The sequence below is a fragment of the Leuciscus leuciscus genome, assembly GCF_965113295.1.
Source record: "Leuciscus leuciscus genome assembly, chromosome: 24".
NCBI lineage: Eukaryota > Metazoa > Chordata > Actinopteri > Cypriniformes > Leuciscidae > Leuciscus > Leuciscus leuciscus.
The window spans coordinates 13,043,954-13,062,017 of record NC_138723.1 but is presented as its reverse complement, the minus strand read 5'-3'; the positions used below and the strand labels follow the sequence as shown (position 1 = coordinate 13,062,017).

General features: G+C 42.7%; 1 long non-coding RNA gene across 1 annotated transcript; it reads right to left on the bottom strand.

Moving 5' to 3' along the window:
- Positions 1-188: 188 nt before the first annotated feature.
- LOC309489603 lies at positions 189-1,069 on the bottom strand. Its single transcript, XR_014202456.1, has 2 exons — positions 401-1,069; positions 189-356 (listed from the first exon to the last, which is right to left on the bottom strand). It is a non-coding gene; the product is annotated as an uncharacterized lncRNA (long non-coding RNA).
- Between the last annotated feature and the right edge of the window lie 16,995 nt (positions 1,070-18,064).

The following is an 18,064-nucleotide window of genomic DNA, read 5'->3' as shown; positions in this document are numbered from 1 at the left end:
ATTGTACCGTGGATGCGTAGATTTACTCAGGGATTAAAGTGAAAAAAATTCTTCTGACTGAAATTTTTTTTAGGCCAAGTCATATACCTTTTTAAATAGTCGAGACCAATAGCGTTTTAAGGGGATACATTTTAAACCGCTTTAATATTGCCAGTAGGCGTATCAGTGAACAGTTGCAAAATCAAATGAATAAATAATAAACAGGTTTCTTCACCTAAGTTAGGGCTGCACGATTATTACAAAAATCATAATTGCCGATTATTCCCTTCGAATTGTAATTGCGATTTATTAATTATGATTATCAAAGTTTACATTGAATATATAAACAAATTTTGTTTAAACATGTTCTAATTTGCCTATATGTATATATATATATATATATACATATATATACATATACATACACGTATATATTATATAGGCAAATTATAACACGTTTACACAAAATTTGTTAACACACACAAGTACTTTTCCCCTTTATTTAACATAAATTGTAAGAATATGACTAATAGTAAAGACTAGTAGCCTACTAATAAATAAACGTTATGCTAAAGCTATTAAATAGCAGTTCCAAACTAGTTTTTGTTAATACAATGTTGGTATGAGCCACTACAGTCATTTAAAAATATAAAAAATAACACAAAGAAAAATAGTGGCATTTTGGGGTTAATATGGAAACGACAGTTACCATGGTGAATACACAATATTAACAATAACTGTTAATGAAACATGGAAACTGCTCCTGGTGAATAGAATGAAAATCATACCTGCATTACTTTTATTTCGTGTAATTTACAACGTAATGGCGTTGCATGCTCGTAGTTTCTTTTGCACTTTATATACAGTGAGGCGATATACAGCCCGCGCCGCCGCATTTGCGCGTGCAATTGAAGAGTGTGCGCTACGAGAACAGGATAACGGCTGACAGGACAAGAAAGTCCGTCTTTCTGAGGTGAAAAACTTTATTTCAGCGTACACTTATGTCACTGCCTGGTAGTTCCTATTGTGCTGGGTTTTCTGAAGTAGTCATGATTCGCCTCTCATAACATAACATGCTCTAAACACGCACGCAGAGGTATGAGCGGAGGAGAGGGGCGCGGGGAGCAAGGATCACAGCGTAAATTTGAACTATATCGATATATGCGATATGGTCTAATTCCATATCGCATTTCAAAAATATATCGATATATACAGAGTGCTTAGAGTGGAGAGAGGAACGTGCTTTTGCTCCACTCCAGGCTTTGATCACATCCCCCTCAGAAGGGTGAATACACCTCGTCTTTCCTTAATTTAAGACCTTTTCAAACTAAAATTAAGACATTTATTACACTATTTGAGAAATGAAAGCCTATTTACGGCCTTAAATTTATGAAAAGTGAATTTAAGACATTAAGGACCGACTGGAACCCTGCAATTGACGGAAATCCGTCATAGACTTGCTGCAATTAACGGAAATCCGTCGTAGCGACGGAGAACTTTAATCCCTGTTTACTTCACATAATCTCCAAAAGTCATTCACAGCCATGTTCACTCCGGTATTTCGCTCGATGGTTTAGTTTTTGCATCATACATGTGTTTACAGTGGAAGTTAGATGCGGCTGAGCATGCGCATAACACACGCCATAACCAAACGTTATGTGATTGGCTTACGGGTAACCAATGATTCAGACAAGCGCCCCCCCGCGAGAGAAAAAACACTTCTCTATTATGCTGTTCCAGACTCTGTATACGAAGCAAAGTGAAGTAGCAGAGTCTGGTATTACCAGGCTACCTATTGACAGTCATGTGAGAATGTCCCTTAACAGCATACTCTTCCTGTCGCTTGATTGGTCCATTAACTGCCCATCCAAACATGGTTTTAATAGCATATGGGCCACTGTCTTGACAGCGGATAATCTGCCATGGCTCCAACGCCTCTGGCACATTAGCGCCAATCAATAACTCCACACCAGCATCAATTGAAGGCAAACATAGATGACTTAAATGAGGCCAACAAGCAAGATCCTTTTGTGTGGCGATTTTGGTTTTACCTACAGGCATGGTCTTCTGCGTATACCTCTGGTAAAGCACAGTAATGCTCTTGATTCAGTCCTGACACTTCCAGATCCTTCAAAACATAACAGCAAACGGATTTGTCCTGACTCATGGTTCTCATTAGAATGTTAACTTTCTTTGCTGAGAGATTGAGCTTGGACATCAAACTCTCTGTGCAGAAAGTTGCAGAGCTCCCAGAGTCCAAAAACGCATAGGTGGTCACAACTTTACTTCCTTTCTTTGATTTCACACATACAGGAACGATAGACAATGCACAATTTTCTTTACCAGCCCCAGTAAGAGCACTGGACTGGAGTGAGACCAAAGCACTTTCCACTGTTGACTTTGACTCCTCTTTATGCTGAATGCCACTTTTTTCTGATGGAAAAATATGAAGAAGACTTGGGTGTTTGAGATGACATATTTTACATGTGCTTCTCTCTTTACAATCACGGCTGAAATGTCCAGTACATAATCAACCGAAACAAATCCCCTTTTTCTTCAGAAAATCCATCTTTTCTGCATGAGATCTTTCAACAAGCCTTTTACATGAGTCCAATATATGTGCTCCTTCACAGAAGAGACAGGTTTTATTCACAGCCTTCCCAACACACTCCTTTGCACCACTTGCAGTGACTGTAGTGGCAAAACTACTTTTAGGTTTCGAATGAGGCAATTTGGTATTCAGGTTTCTACCTCCACTAGGCAGAACATCTTGAATGTTTCCGAATACCGGATCTGTAACTATTTTTACCTGTCTTTCTACAAAGTCCACAATATCAGAAAAGCAAGCTGGATGGTTACGTCTTTCCTGTAAATCATATGCCACCATTCTCCATCTTTCTCTGAACTTATAAGGAAGTTTTGCAAGAACAATTTGCATATTAGAAGCAAGATTTAACTCATTCATGAAACAAATATTCTGCATTGCATTGCAGCAACTCCTAAGAAATAAGCTGTAGTCCTGCAGAGCCTTAGCATCCTCAGATCTTATCGCTTGCCATGAGAGCGCTCTTTTCATGTAAGCTGAGGCTATTCTTACCTCATTGCCGAAATGCTCCTTGAGCAAAGCCTTAGCCTTCATATACCCTTGCGAAGGAATCATCAGTTGACAGCTTTGAACAAGATCTTTAGGTTGCCCTCTAGTATACTGTTTTAAGAAATGCAAGCAATCTGCATGGCCACTTGCTTTCTTTTCCACCACCTCTTCGAATGTTCGCATAAAGTCGTGATAACGCAATGGATCTCCATCAAAGAATGGGACCTCCCTTGGTGGAAGTGAAGACAAGTTGTGTTGCTGAACTAATAGGGCAGCAATTTCATTTTGCTTGTCAATAAGCTTAAGGATACTTCCTCCTTCCAAACCATCCTGTAAACTCGATCCATGTGCAACCTGCAAACTCGATCCATGTGCACCCTGCATTCCAGGTCCATGTCCACCATCATGACTGATGCTGGGTAATGTAGAATGTGTCAACCTTGTGTTAGAATTTACAATCTGTTGCTGTTGTTGAGAGGACTGAGTTGGAAAACGCATTGGATTATCTGGTGCTGCTTGAGCATGTGTATGAAATACAGGTGGCTGTTGTGGCATTGAATGTGAACTCGAAGGTAAAAATGGCTCCACATTAGGGTTAAGAGAACTGGTTCCAGTATTTCTTGCCCTTAACGCACTGGCATCAGAAGAATTTGTATAAGTACTTTGTTCTGATCTCACGTCGCTATACAGCAATTTTAGTGTCCAGTTCCATTTGTTCTTTTCTCCTCCTCCTTCTCCAATACATGTTTCCGTGACAACATTTTCTGATGTGCCAACAAGGCTGTCATTTCGGCCTTAACCTTAAGATGAGCAGATACAATGGAAGATCGACTGGTTCGAGATCTATGAGTTGTTGTCGTTTTCCTGCCCACGTTAGAGACACTATCCTTTGGCTGTATTTGATTCTGCACATCACCATCGTCCATATCACAGTTCGGATATTCACTTGGAACATGCATATTATGAGATGATGAAACTGGTTCAGCAGAAGATGGAATATTAGAATCACAACTTAGTTGAGGTTCAGCAAAATTATCCATTGCTCTTGAATCATGAATGACAGAAAGTGATGGGCAAGGATTTGCATAACGTTGAGTAGAATTTGATTCTGTTATTTGAGCATTTTTCCTCAGATTCTTAGCTTCATTCAACCATAGTTCAACATCTTCCACAAATCCATCATTGTGCTTAGAAATAGCATCAAACCACTCATTTTGTTTGTTTTGTTCCTCAGGAGGAAGAAAAGGAAGTACTTCTTTAAGCAACACAGATGCATCATCTTTCAAACATTTTAAAGATACCACCATTGAAGACAATTGTAAAGCATTTTCATCACATTCCATGAGATCTTTCATTGATAAAATTAAGCTCTTCATTTGATTCACCTTAGACTTGCGATCCTTTTGCAATGTCTCAATTCAAAGCGCCAAGGCCTTTGCCGTAAGCTTAGGCTCTCTTTTGCTGCTTATAGCAGCGTGCGCAGACTCATCTGCGTCCATTTCTCACAACGCAATCCCAGTAATCCACACAGCGCTGTATTCAACGCATAGATCAAGCCAACAATTTCATGAATGGGCGCACCACCACAACGCGATTACGAGTGCGTAGTAAACTTCCACTTCATTCCACAACCGCTATCCATCCAATAAGCGGCATCCAAACACTGCACGGCCTGCGACAATAGCGTCTTCTTATTCAATAAACAGCAATGTTGCAGCCAAACATAGCAAAACCGCTCACATACCTCTTCTGCCGTCAGGATACTGAGGCGCGATCTCACTTCAGTGTGTGCGTCAGCATTTCGCGTGCGGTGTACGAAGAAATCCTTTCCAATCCACGATAATCAAAATCCAACAGTAGCCATTTTCTGTTGACTAAATATAGCGGCAGCCAGTAACCGCTAAGAGGCTGAGTAGAGGGATTAAAGATTGACGCGTTTCCACTTGTTGATCCAGGTGATTTATTATAACATTGAAAAGAACAGCAACATGAAGATGATGACGACAGTAAAGTAAACAAAAGGAAATGAAATGAAATAAATCTAAATGAAATGAAAACGGTCAACAGAAAGTGAGCGTCCCAGCTACTCACCCCCTTCCTCCATGCCAACCACACGCAAACTAACAGGTAATATGCACCTAAAACAAGTGACGTAACAAACCGAAAATAAAAATTTCAAAATAAAAGACATCAACCCAAACCTGGCACCTACACCAAGATTCCTGACTTGATTTTTAGTTGTTTGACCCCTAGAGTGAAGATATGCGTTCACCTTGAGAACTTCATCTTTGTTTCCAAACGCAATGACTTCAGTTTTGTCTTTGTTTAATTGAAGAAAGTTTTGACACATCCAACTGTTGACTTCGTCAATGCATTGGCACAGGGAGTCAATGGGGCTGTAATTGTTAGGCGAAAGGGCTAAGTACTGTCACGGTTCATAGATCCAATGTCTCTCTCTCGTCTCGTGCTTTGTTTGTTTACATGTGTGTGAGCGCGTGAGTGGGTGTGTCCGGCTTGTTATCACTGATCAGCGATCCAGCTGCAATCACTCATCATCAGCTGCAGCCCATCTCATCACAATATATAAACTCACCACTTTCTCATCTCCCCTGTCAGATCGTTGTATGAAGTCCTTGTGTTGTGTCTGATCCCGTTCCCGTTCCTGTTCATCGTCTCCGTCCTGAGTTTCTGTGTTCCGGTCTCCGTCTTGTGGATTCGTTTGATGTCAGGATTTTGTCGGCACTTCAGAGCACCCTGCACTTCTGTCTTCACCGCGTCTGGCCATCGAAGTCCCTGCGCCACAGCCTGCATCATCTTGGACTTTCATCATCATCACCATCATCACTACTTCATTCTAATAAAAGAGCTTTTACTTGCACATTGTTTCCTCGTTTCTGTCGTAACAGAACGATCTGACCCAACATGGAAACAGCGAGTAGTACAGCACCATCGATGGAGGATTACATCAATAACAGCATGGCGCGTATGGATCTTCAAGAGAAAAACCTCAATGATACTGGTCGCGCTGTTCAGGCTTTAGTGGCGCAGGTGTCCGAGCTCACCCGGCAGATCCAACAGATGCGAGCTCCCACTGCGCCGCCCACACCAGCCGTTCCCCCCACACCATCGGAAGGCCCATCCCAGTCAGAGCCCCGCCTACCAGTTCCAGAACCCTACTCAGGTGAACCTAATTTTTGCAGGGCTTTTCTAACCCGGTGTTCCATGCATTTCTCCCTCCAGCCCAAAACCTTCAATAATGAACGTTCCAAGGTCGCCTTTGTCCTCACTCTCCTGACTGGGAAAGCGGCATTATGGGGAACGGCGGTGTGGGAAAATCAAGACCCGTGTTGTTCCTCGTTCCAGGAGCTCTCCGCCGAAATGAAGAGAGTGTTCGACCGCGCTGTCGCCGGGAGAGAAGCCGCAAGGATGCTGGCCGATTTACGTCAAGGAGAAAGATCTGTATCAGAGTTTTCGATCGAGTTTCGAACCTTAGCGGCGGAGAGCCAGTGGAACGAGGAGGCGCAGTGGGACATGTTCCTGCATGGGCTGGCTGACCGCGTCCAAAGGGAAATCTACGCCTTGGACTTACCTCAGTCACTCAATGACCTCATCGCTCTGGCGCTACGAGTCGATGCACGGCTATCAAGAGTCGGAAGTCGCGCAACGAGCAGTCGCCCTCTGGCAGGAGCCGAGGGTCCACGTTTTGGAGGCGGGGACGCGGTCAGCCCCGTCTACGATCACGAGCCCATGCAGGTGGGTCGAGCTCGGCTTTCCCGGGAGGAGAGGGAAAGGCGGAGGTCCCAGGGCCTTTGTCTGTACTGTGGAGGAGCCGGGCACTACGCTTACAACTGCCCGGTAAAAAGGCCAAGCCCGATAGTAAGTATGAGGCTACTATCGGGTGGGATCTCCGCCGAGAAGACCTCATCAACATCTACCCTCCTTCCGGTAAGACTGAGATGGTCAGCACGCATTCACGATTGTCGAGCACTCTTGGACTCCGGGGCTGAGGGTAATTTTATGGACCATTCATTTGCACGTCAGTTTCAGATTCCCCTCAAACCCCTCACACATCAGATCGCTGTACATGCACTCAACGGACAAGAACTTCCTACCATCACTTTTGCTACTGAAGACATCACCCTCATCACATCAGGCAACCACACTGAGACCATCTCATTCTACATCCTGGACACTCCCCTTGCACCCATAGTACTTGGTCACCCCTGGCTCACCCGTCACAACCCCAAAGTGGACTGGCAGCTCAAGTCTGTGTCAGCGTGGAGCAGTCGATGTCATGAGTCTTGTCTAGTGTCTGCTTGTCCGTCTGTTTCTGTCCCTGTGTTCCAGGAGGAGGCAATGGATCTGTCTAACGTGCCCGCGGAGTACCTGGACCGTAAGTAAGTCTCGGGCTGCTTCTCTTCCTCCACATCGTCCCTATGACTGTGCTATAGACTTATTACCAGGTACGGCTCCGCCTAAAGGCAAGTTATATTCACTCTCGACACCTGAGAGGGAGGCTATGGAGAAATATATTTCTGATTCTCTAGCAACGGGGTTCATCCGTCCTTCCTCTTCACCAGCGGGGGCGGGGTTCTTTTTTGTGGGGAAGAAGGACGGATCCCTGCGACCTTGTATTGACTACCGGGGGTTGAACAACATCACGGTAAAGAATACCTATCCTTTGCCGTTGATGTCTTCAGCCTTCGAGAGGTTGCAGGGAGCGTCCATCTTCACAAAATTGGATTTACGTAATGCTTATCATTTGGTCCGCATCAGGGAGGGGGATGAGTGGAAGACCGCTTTTAACACCCCCAGAGGGCACTTTGAATATTTGGTTATGCCTTTTGGCCTTTCCAAAAGCCCAGCGGTCTTCCAGGCACTCGTCAATGACGTGCTGCGAGATATGATAGATCAGTTCATATATGTCTACCTGGACGACATACTGATTTTTTCTTCTTCTCTCCAGGAACACGTGCAGCACGTCCGACGAGTGCTTCAGAGGTTGCTAGAGAATGGGCTTTTTGTCAAGGCGGAGAAATGCGATTTTCATGCACAGTCTGTTCCATTCCTAGGGTACATCGTGTCGGTTGAGGGAATGCGCATGGATCCTGAGAAGATCAAGGCTGTGGTGGAATGGCCAAGTCCAGAGTCTCGTAAGGCCCTACTGAGATTTCTGGGGTTCGCCAATTTCTACCGGCGTTTTATTCGCAACTTCAGCCAACTAGCCGCACCTCTGACCGCCTTGACCTCCCCCAGAACGACGTTCAGGTGGTCAGACGCAGCCGAGGCTGCGTTCGCCAAACTGAAGGGTTGCTTCGTTTCAGCCCCTATTCTGACAACCCCTGATCCATCACGTCAGTTCGTGGTGGAGGTCGATGCGTCAGAGGTGGGGGTAGGAGCAGTTTTATCCCAGCGCTCTCTTTCAGACGACAAGATGCATCCTTGCGCGTTTTTGTCTCATTGTCTATCTCTTGCCGAACGCAATTATGACATTGGGAACAGAGAGTTGTTGGCAGTCAAGTTAGCATTGGAAGAGTGGCGGCACTGGTTAGAAGGGTCGGGGGTACCTTTTATCGTTTGGACTGATCACAAGAACTTAGAATACATTCGGACTGCTAAAAGATTGAACTCCAGGCAGGCTCGGTGGGCACTTTTTTTTCGGTCGTTTTGATTTTACTCTCTCGTACCGCCCAGGTTCTAAAAACATCAAACCTGATTCTTTATCGCGCATTTTTGATCGTTCCGAACGCCCGTCTACTCCCGAGTGCATTTTACCGGAGACTCTATTCATCTCCACACTCGTATGGGAGGTCGAATCGAAGGTCAAGAAGGCCTTAGAAGGGGTAACGCCCACCGAATCGTTTATTTGTGCCTGAGGGTCTGAGGTCCAGCGTCATTCAGTGGGGGCATTCTTCCAATGTGGCTTGTCATCCAGGAGTCAGTCGCACTAGATTTTTAGTCAAGCAACGATTCTGGTGGCCTCTCATGGCTCGTGACATTCACAATTTTGTTTTGGCTTGCTCAGTTTGTGCCACTGGTAAAACTTCCAATCGACCTCCAGATGGGTTACTCCAACCGCTGCCGGTCCCTTCGAGACCCTGGTCCCATATCGCTCTAGATTTTGTTACCGCCCTCCCACCCTCTCAGGGTCACACGGTAGTTTTGACTGTGGTGGACCGGTTCTCGAAGGCGGCCCATTTCATTCCCTTGCCCAAATTACCTTCAGCCAAGGAGACAGCGGTGATTGTCGTTGACCACGTCTTTCGGTTACATGGCCTCCCGATAGACGTGGTTTCTGACAGGGGACCCCAGTTTGTGTCCAAATTTTGGCGAGAATTTTGTAAGCTTTTGGGGGCGACTGTCAGTTTGTCCTCAGGGTTCCACCCCCAGAGCAATGGCCAAACTGAGAGAGCCAACCAGGATTTGGAAAGAACGTTACGATGTTTGGTTTCCAAGAATCCTTCCTCGTGGAGTCAACAACTTTCTATGGTGGAGTACGCCCACAACACGTTGCCAGTGTCATCTACGGGCCTATCTCCGTTTGAGTGTAGCGTAGGGTACCAGCCACCAATTTTTCCTAGTCTGGAATCCGAAGTCGCGGTCCCCTCCGCTCACGCCTTCGTCCAGAGGTGTCACCGCACGTGGACTAGAGCCCGTGAGACTCTACTCCAGGTGGGGTTGCGCACCAAGGCCAAAGCCGATCGCCTACGGTCTAGGCCTCCCGTATACGTCGCTGGTCAAAAAGTGTGGCTTTCTACCAAGAACATTCCTCTCCGTTCCGTGTCTAATAAACTTGCTCCCAAATTCATTGGCCCGTTTACTGTCACCAAGATCATTAGTCCGGTGGCAGTCCGCCTCAACCTACCTCCAGCGTACAGGAGGATTCACCCCGTCTTTCATGTATCCAAAATTAAACCCGTATTTCATTCTCGTATTAATCCACCAGTCCCGGTTCCTCCCCCGCCGCGACTCGTAGATGGGGAACCCACTTATTCGGTCAATCGTGTACTGGACTCAAGGCGGAGGGGACGCGGATTTCAGTACTTGGTGGACTGGGAAGGTTACGGTCCAGAGGAGAGAAGTTGGGTACCTGCCAGAGACATTCTGGATCACTCCCTTATCGATGATTATAATCGGCAGGTAAGGGGGCCTGGGAACACCAGGAGGTGTTCCTAGGGAGGGGGGTACTGTCACGGTTCATAGATCCAATGTCTCTCTCTCGTCTCGTGCTTTGTTTGTTTACATGTGTGTGAGCGCGTGAGTGGGTGTGTCCGGCTTGTTATCACTGATCAGCGATCCAGCTGCAATCACTCATCATCAGCTGCAGCCCATCTCATCACAATATATAAACTCACCACTTTCTCATCTCCCCTGTCAGATCGTTGTATGAAGTCCTTGTGTTGTGTCTGATCCCGTTCCCGTTCCTGTTCATCGTCTCCGTCCTGAGTTCCTGTGTTCCGGTCTCCGTCTTGTGGATTCGTTTGATGTCAGGATTTTGTCGGCACTTCAGAGCACCCTGCACTTCTGTCTTCACCGCGTCTGGCCATCGAAGTCCCTGCGCCACAGCCTGCATCATCTTGGACTTTCATCATCATCACCATCATCACAACTTCATTCTAATAAAAGAGCTTTTACTTGCACATTGTTTCCTCGTTTCTGTCGTAACAAGTACAGCTGTGTGTCGTCGGCATAGCTGTGGTAAGCAATTTGGTTCTTTCTCATTATTTGGCTCATTGGGAGCATATACAGGTTGAACAGGAGTGGCACAAGAATTGAGCCTTGAGGGACTCTGCATGTCATGGATGTTCACTCAGACTTATGGTCTCCTATACTCACATAATAACCTCTCCCATCTAAGTATGACCTGAACCATTTTAGGACTATCCCAGAAAGCCCCACCCCAGTTTTCCAGCCTGTCAAGAAGTATGTTATGACAAGTATGTCAAATGCAGCACTGAGGTCGAGTAGTACCAGCACTGATAATTTTCCTGAGTTCAACCCAAACAGGTATTTATTAAAACAGATGATAAACAACGCAAGCAGGTGAATAATGGAGAAGTGATTACTTTAGCAGATGAATATAGAATAGCAAAGTCTTTGTTTCTTTACCAGGTTTCAGAATGAGCATGAGAGCTCAAACCTCTTCAATGACAGTGGTGGGTAGCCAGGTAAGTAAATAGATTCACAGGACAGGAGATCGCTGGAGACTTCTCAGTTGAGCATAACACATTAGGAGTCTGTAATCCAATTTGGAGACCAGACAATGTGCTATAGTACTGTTCTTGATTGGCATGCTGATGAGGAACGGTGCAGGTGAGGGACAGGAGGGATGCTGGGAAATGTAGTAAAAGATGGGCAGATGGAGAGCATACGTGTCATTAATGCCGGGTTCAGACAACACAATATTTTTGTCTGTTATGATAGTCACTGTATGATTATGTGATTTTGACTCCCTAAATTATTGTCATGTCGTGGACAAGAAACATGCCAGTCATTACTTTCCATCTTTAACGATGTGCGTGATGTCATTGAGAAGGCGGAACAAGCAACTGACTTCCGGAAACAAGAGCGTAAACAAACTACCAAAGCGCCGTGCAAGCTTAATGCTAATTCCAGTACTCACCGGGTTGCTGAAGCGCCTCCGTTATCATTTGCCAGCATTTATCTTTTTTCACTCGTGGTAGTCGATCGATGAAACATCATAAAGGCAGGAGTATTGTTGCCATGGCCCCACAAACCTTTGCGTCCATTGCATAATTCCACTTAGCAGCACCAATACCATCACTTCTCTTTTGTTTCGCCTTGCATTGTAGTTTATGAATCACCACGACATCAAACGGATCGTGCCAAAAACGAGCTGATATTGTGTAGTCTGAACCCGGCATAACATTGAGATGAAGATGTTTTTTATTTTCTAAAGGGGTTATGGTCTCACATGAGACATCACTTCTGCAAGGTCTGAGCTGAATGAACCCATTTGACATGAATTAAATGTATTTTTTAAGAGCCAGTTGGTCTTAGCAGTGATGATTAAATTAAGTTTGGTTAAAATAGTTCCATTTTAAATCACTTTAAAGCCACATTGTGCTTTATAATCCTCAGTTAGGAAGCCAAAAGGAACCGTGTCAAAATATAATATTTAAGAAGAGGAGATATATGTCTTTGTTGGATATCTATTAAGGCAAGGCAAGGCAAGGCAAGTTTATTTATATAGCACATTTCATACACAATGGCAATTCAAAGTGCTTTACATAGAAGAAATTAAAATAATAAAAAGAAATAAGAATAATTAAAACAGTTTAGAAAAATAAAAAATAAAATACAGTACAAACAGTCGGACGAACATTGGCACAGTGCTCATTCAGTAAATGCATAGTTAAACAGATGTGTTTTGAGTCTGGATTTGAATGTGACTACAGTAGGAGCACATCTGATCTCCTCTGGAAGCTGGTTCCAGCTGCGGCTGGCATAATAGCTAAAAGCAGACTCACCATGCTTAGAGTGAACCCTTGGTATTTCAAGCTGATATGATCCTAATGATCTGAGTGATCTGTTGGGTTTATATTCAGTGAGCATATCTGCAATGTATTGAGGTCCTAGGCCATTGAATGATTTATATACCAGTAATAATACTTTAAAATCAATCCTAAGTTTAACTGGGAGCCAGTGTAAAGACCTGAGGACTGGTGTGATATGTTCATATTTTCTGGTTCTGCTCAGAATCCTGGCGGCAGCGTTCTGTATGAGCTGCAACTGTCTTATGGTCTTTTTGGGAAGGCCAGTGAGGAGTCCATTACAATAATCCACCCTGCTGGTGATGAAAGCATGCACAAGTTTCTCTAAGTCTTGTCTGGAAACAAAGCATCTAATTCTTGCAATATTTTTCAGATGATAGTATGCTGATTTAGTTATTGCTTTGACATGACTACTGAAACTAAGGTCTGACTCTAGTGTCACACCAAGATTCCTGACTTGATTTTTGGTTGTTTGACCCCTAGAGTGAAGGTATGCGTTCACCTTGAGAACTTCATCTTTGTTTCCAAACGCAATGACTTCAGTTTTGTCTTTGTTTAACTGAAGAAAGTTTTGACACATCCAACTGTTGACTTCATCAATGCATTGGCACAGGGAGTCAATGGGGCTATAATCGTTGGGCGATAGGGCTAAGTAGAGCTGTGTGTCGTCTGCATAGCTGTGGTAAGCAATTTGGTTCTTTCTCATTATTTGGCTCATTGGGAGCATATACAGGTTGAACAGGAGTGGCGCAAGAATTGAGCCTTGAGGGACTCCGCATGTCATGGATGTCCACTCAGACTTATGGTCTCCTATACTCACATAATAACCTCTCCCATCTAAGTATGACCTGAACCATTTTAGGACTATCCCAGAAAGCCCCACCCAGTTTTCCAGCCTGTCCAGAAGTATGTTGTGATCGACAGTGTCAAATGCAGCACTGAGGTCGAGTAGTACCAGCACTGATAATTTGCCTGAGTCAGTATTTAAGCGAATATCGTTTATTATCTTTATGAGCGCTGTCTCTGTGCTGTGGTGCGGTCGGAAACCAGATTGAAAATTGTCAAAGTATCCATTCGAGCATAAGAATTTGTTCAGCTGATTGAAGACAACTTTTTCAATGATCTTACCTATGAAAGGAAGATTTGAGATTGGTCTATAGTTGCTTAATATGGTCTTATCCAGATTGCTCTTTTTCAGGAGGGGCTTGACAACTGCAGTTTTTAGGGAGTTTGGAAAACTCCCAGAGAGAAGTGAAGCATTTACCACTTCTAGAAGATCTGCTTCTAAACTGTTTAACACACTTTTGAAAAACGATGTGGGAAGTGTGTCAAGAGCGCAGGTTGATGTTTTAAGGTGCTGTACGGTTTCTTCCAAAATTTTGCCATCAATTTCTTTGAAATCAGACATAGTAACTACTTTCTCAGGTGGTTTGATCTGTCTGACCCCAGCGCAAGTCAAGGATGTGCTGATCACCTTTCTGATATTATTGATTTTCTCAGAGAAGAAAGAAGCAAACTCACGGCACTTGCTGTCTGAGAGCATTTCACTGGGAATCTGGCTTGGGGGGTTTGTCAGTCTCTCTACAGTAGCAAAAAGAGTGCGTGTGTTGTTTAAATTACTGTTTATAATATTTGAGAAGAAAGTCTGTCTAGCTTTGCCTAGTTCCATATTGAAAGCATGAAGGCTGTCTTTGTAGATGTTATAATGGACTACAAGTTTTGTCTTCCGCCACATGCGCTCTGCTTTTCTGCATTGTCTTTTCATATTTTGCACTGCTGTTGATTAAATCAAACTAAATCAACATTAAATGAAATCAATCTAATATGAATTGATCTGTTCACTTGATGTCTTTCTATTTGAGATCAATAATAATAATAGCAATAAAAAAACAATAAAAAAAAACATATTAAGTATAATTTGGTAGTTACTGTATACATTGTTCATAAGTTCAGGGTCGGCAAGATTTCATTATGTTTTTGAAAGATGTCTTTTATGCTTACCAAGGCTGCATTTTTATTTAATTTTTTAAAGTATGGAAAAGTTATGAAATAATATTTGATGAATAGAAAGTATTTTATGTCTAGTAATAATATGTATTTACTTTTGATCAAGTTACTATTCTTGCTGAATAGAAGAATTCATTTCTTAAAAAAAAAGTAAAAAAAAAAAGTTCAATGGTAGGCTATAATTAATTAGATAAGATATTCCCCTTAATCACAGTAAAAATAAATAAATAAAATAAAATAAATAAAATGAGTATTGTAAAATACATTATTTTTATTGCTATTATGATTCTTGTAATTACATGGTTGAGACAAACTCAAGGTCCACATGTTTCACAGTACATGTATCTCAACTGTTGGAAAGGTTAGCGTGTGTTTAGAAAATCCTCTCAGTCCTGCAAGGCAATTTTTGCTCTGACAGGTTACACAAATTTATCACAATCAAAAATAAAGGAACGTTATAACTGATAAATTCTGTCCGTGAAAGGTATTAAAAACAAAATAATCCTTATTGGCCGTTTTTGTTCTGTGGCACCAATGTAATGTAAGCCTATTATATATCGCTTGTCCTTGAGTTTGAAAAATACAGCTTGTTAAAAGGCAACAGCAAAGGTAGGCATGGAGCTGGAGGGGGAATTTAAAAAAGCACATCATGCAGAGATTGTGTCTTCACAAAGAGTAACACACACTGTCTGCACTCTCCGCTATTACATTAATACCCCAGGGACCGGCCGCAGTGATCTACTGTACACACGTGACTTCATAGCCATCTTTACTCTCTAAAGTCGCACCAGAAGCACAAGGAACAACAGCACAGTGGCTCGACCCTTTATCTGGTAAAAGGACTTAATTATAGATATGGATCTAACCAGGCGACATGTGTAATAAAGACATTAACTCTAAGGAGCCGCACATCACGTGTCTCCAAACAGCACTGCCCATGAGATTCAAGCAGCTTCTCTGACTGTCAACATGACATAGAACTTGACCCGGTTTACTTCCTTAATGCACATCTCTGGTCTTATTCTGCATAATTCATCAGGGCACATTGTTTCAAATAAAATAATTATATTTATAAGTTTTATTTTATTTTTTTAATGCCAGTCCCTCCAACCATCTTCAGTATCTATTTACGATGCAGTTTAATCTGATAGATAGAATGAAAGTAGATATGAAACAGAGGTAGGGATGTTTTTTCTTCCCTTGTGATGTATGTCTGAGTAAAACAGCTTCTTGAACAAGAAAAAATGTAAGGCGGGACTTGATTTTGTCCAAGCGGAATTGATTGGATGGTTGTGGTTTGCTATTGGTCATTCTCATGTGAGTGACAAGTTGTCCCGCCCTCGTGGCAGTAAACACGTCATCGGAGAAAAGAAGAGAGGCTTGTTCGACTTCATACAGTGCTGCGCAGACCGATCAGCGGCTGACTTGAAGCAGTGCATGCCGGTTAGAAAATTTGTTCGACGTTACAGCGTCGACGCCATTTTGGAAATAAAAGTATTTTGTTGCATTATAAATATCTTTACTGTCACTTATTTAATTCAGTTTAATGCGTCCTTCATTAATTAAAAACTTCTTTCAAAACATCTTTCAAAAAAATAAATCTTGACCTCAAACACTTGAATGGTGGTGCATATTTAAAAAAATTATTTTAACATGATCAGTGCTGTATTCTCAATTAGGGATTATTAAACTTAGATTCAATTATATAGATTTTAAATTAACCCAACAAAGGTACACAAAATACAGCTAATAAAACTAAAAGACATTATGCAGCTTGTTAAAAAACAGGAACAGTAGAATTTTATTAAAATGAAATAAAATTTGTTGCTTCATTGTAAAAAAAATACCCAAATGATTTGTTGTCACAGTATTTTTTCTTTTGTCAAATCGACCTAAATAATTTATGTAGTTAAGATAACATAATATTTTGAGTTTCTGTTGATTAAACCAATCTCCATTGTATTAACTAATTTTTGTTATTATTTCAGTGAACATACATTTTTAAGTTTAACCAACAATCTTTTTTTTTACAGTGTGGATTTCCATTCCAAATCCAGTCTGTGATCCAGCCTCCTGGAGCTCCGGTGGACCGCAAACAGAGATATTTTCAGGCAGGGAAGGGTCGTGGGTGGCCGTCTTCATTACTTACACTTTGTCTCCTTCCATCAGCAGGGCGATCATGAGGGCCAGTGGAGTCTGCTGTCAAGATGCTCCACACTAATTGATTTCTCAGCTTTTGACAATGCCTGGCAGCCAGATAATGGGTGACAGGGAAAATGATGGCTGCTTCTTGATTCCTTGCCTTGCTGACACTTGGATAAACACTGTTTATAGATAACATGCTGGAGGTTATCAGAGGGTGTCTTGACAGCGTGGAAGCAACCCAGAATGTGAGACTATTCTCCTGCGGGCTTTGTTCTGTGCTTAACATTACCCATAGCAGCTCTCTTTTATACTTTAATGACTATGGAACAGACAGTATTTGCCATCAGAGACTCCCCCAGAGGCATCTTTCTCTGAGATCCCGACCTCTTCGTTTGAGAGCCACTTTGTGCACAATCTTGCAAACATTGAAGAGGGCTTCCACAGGCCATTCGATATTTCCATGTACAGTGCTGCTCACATTCACAGGCAGTAAGTCCATAAATAATGGCTAATAAATGGCATAGCTGCTGTTAAGTCAAGTCAAGTCAAGTCAAGTTTATTTGTATAGCGCTTTTCACAATACAGATTGTATCAAAGCAGCTTCACAGTATTAAATTAAAATAATACAACAAAGTTTGTTTCAAGAGGAATTTATTGATTGATAAAATTAAATTAAATATCCCCAAAATATCCCCAACTGAGCAAGCCAAAGGCAACAGTGGCAAGGAACCGAAAAACTTCATCAAGTGACCTAATGGTGTCCTAAAACTCCATCAGGTGACCTAATGGAGAAAAAAAAAACCTTGGGAGAACCCAGGCTCAGTCGGGGGCCAGTTCTCCTCTGGCATTTATGAGCTAGAGGCCGGATTGTAGTTTGAACTGTAGGATTATATGAATGCCTGGCTGAAGAGATGCGACTTTAATCTAGTTTTAAACTGGGAGAGCGAGTCTGAGCAACGAACAGTATCAGGAAGACTATTCCAGAGTTTTGGAGCCAAATGTGAGAATGCTCTCCCTCCTTTGGTAGTTCTGGATATCCTAGGTATGACCAAAAGCCTTGAATTTAGTGATCTTAAAGAGCGCGATGGATTATAGGGTGATAAAAGATCCGTTAAATAGACTGGAGCTAAGCCGTTTAGGGCTTTATAAGTCAGTAGCAATATCTTATAATTAATACGGAACTTTATAGGTAACCAATGCAGTGATGATAAAATCGGTGTTATATGATCATATTTTCTTGATCTAGTAAGAACTCTAGCGGCGGCATTTTGGACTAACTGTAGCTTGTTTATTGAGGATGCAGGACAACCAGCTAGTAAAGCAT